This window comes from Manacus vitellinus, unplaced genomic scaffold, assembly GCF_001715985.3.
Source record: "Manacus vitellinus isolate BGI_N305 unplaced genomic scaffold, ASM171598v3 scaffold_47_pilon, whole genome shotgun sequence".
Taxonomy (NCBI): domain Eukaryota; kingdom Metazoa; phylum Chordata; class Aves; order Passeriformes; family Pipridae; genus Manacus; species Manacus vitellinus.
The window spans coordinates 2879737-2882030 of record NW_021940585.1 but is presented as its reverse complement, the minus strand read 5'-3'; positions in this window follow the sequence as shown (position 1 = coordinate 2882030).

The window sequence follows — 2294 nt, the reverse complement described above, 5'->3', positions numbered from 1 at the left end:
CCTGCAGAAAATGGGGAAAAAAGTCAACCTTCCCACAAAAGACATCAAATGGGAGCTCTGTCTTGCTGAGTCAGGCCCTGAGCGTGCCTGGACCCTCATTGTTTTGAAACTTAGAAGACAGTCCACAAGCCTTGCAATAGATAAGCGTGTGGTTCATTGGATACAATAAAACTTCAGACAGTGCTGAGTGGGAAAAAACTGCAAATGTGTTGATATTTGGGGCAAAGTTTATTAAACGTTTAATTTCAAAGGAAATTTAAAGTAAAGCCTTGCAGAATGCTCAAATATTTCCATGCACTCCGAGCCCCTCAAAGGAATTGAGTGTCCTTGTTCAGTTTCTGTCAGTGGAAATGATGTTTTTACTGACTGGCGGCTTTCAAAACACAAGTTATTGCAAATATTTTGTCTCTGCATGTTTTCCAGAAACAACCTCATGTTTTTAAACATCGAGCTTGTAACTTCCTAAGTTCACAGATTTCACGATAAGGTTTGTACTCAGAGAAAACAAGTTGCTCCACCACCAGTGTTGAGCATCCTTCAAGGCAGATGATTTTGCCACACCGACTGTCCCTCTGTGAGGGGAGCAACTGAGCCTCTGCCGAGGCTGCCAAGTCCTGCAGAGACAGAAAATGTGGAAATCCCTCTGCTGACACTGCCCTGCCTCCAGCAACACAAATTAAACAGTGATTCACCTGCTCGCTCCCAGCACGGTGGTCCCCGGGGAAGGAGGCACCTTGCTAGGACTTAAGCCATAAAAACAGGGATTTACAGATCAGTATCAGCAGCCACGAGTTGTACCTGGAAGCAAAATTCTCAGCTATTTATTCCTGCTGCACACACAAAGCTGTGAGAGGGAGAACCAGAGCAGTTTCCTCTCAGTTAGAGAGGATGAGCGGGGACTCTGAGCTCTGTGTGTCTCCTGGCCACGCACTTGCTGGGGATTTTGGTAAATCATTCAATCTTTGCCTTAGTTTTCCCATCTGTAGAGCCACACACGTACTATTTAGCATTTTGTTCTGGATGGAGGGCGGCGTGAGAGCTAAAATATTGTTGCTTTTGCCTCAGACTTCAACAAATCTGCTGGTGTCCCTGAAGCTTTGCAAGTGAGGATGGAGGAGTGTGGGGAGGGCAGCGGGTGCATCGCTGCTGCCTCGGGCACAGTGCTCTGCAGGAGAGTCCCCGGGGATGGTGGCTGCAGTCCTCATCCTGTCCCTGGTTATGTAAGGAGGTGACACTGCTTGGAAACCCAAGCTGTCCCTCTGCATTTCAGGTAACGTTCATGGAGAGCTGGGCATTGAAGTCATGGACACAACCACAGCTCTTCCTGGGGTATTTATACACTTTTCACCAGAAACAAAAAAGCCCTGAAATTTATTAACTGTTGACATTAGCTTTTCTTGAGTGTGTATTTTACAGCTGAATTATGGTTGAAGATGGGGCTGAGGAAACCATCTAACAGATCACGAGACCTCGTGCAGTGTGACTGCACTGAACTTCTGACCTGCTCCTCTCTGTGTGGCTGCTGTCACTCCCAAACCCTCAGCCACACAAACCCACCACTGGCACATACATGTGCTATTTCCTCCTCCTGCACTTTGCCTGTTTCTTCTTGGTTACAGATGTATTTCACGTCAACGTTACGGTTCTTTATTCTCTATGGTTTTTTAATCGCACTATTAAATGCTGTGTTTCAAGAAACGCTTTTTAAGGGGCGAAGGTGATGTGATGCTGGTCCTGAGCCCCGCAGCAGTGATGTGTTAGTGCTTGGTGACCTCAAAGCTGCTGCTTCTCTTGTCTTGTCCCCTCTGTGCCCTGTGCAGCATCATCCTCTCCATATGGGAACACTCTCAGCCCAGTGATCCGCTCGGTCCCTGCTCTGTTTGCCGTCACCTGGTGACACTCTTGTCTCCATCTGTCCCTCGGTTGGGTGGTGAAGGGCAAGGAGAGGCCACGGCCAGGAGCTGCCAGGGCTCCCCTCGGGGGTCACCTTCACCTGAGGGAGGATGGGGACACCGGGGGGTGTCATAGAATCACTGAGAAAAAAACCTCTGAGATTATCGAGTCCAACCTGTGTCCCATCCCCACCTTGTCCCCCAGCCCAGAGCACTGAGTGCCACGTCCAGTCCTTCCTTGGACACCTCCAGGGATGGGGACTCCCCCACCTCCCCGGGCAGCCCCTTCCAATGTCTAATCACCCTCTCCACGAAGAAATTCTTCCCGACGTCCAACCTAAACCTCCCCTGGTGCAGCTTAAGCCTGTGTCCTCTCGTCCTGTCTGTTGTTCCCTGGGAGCA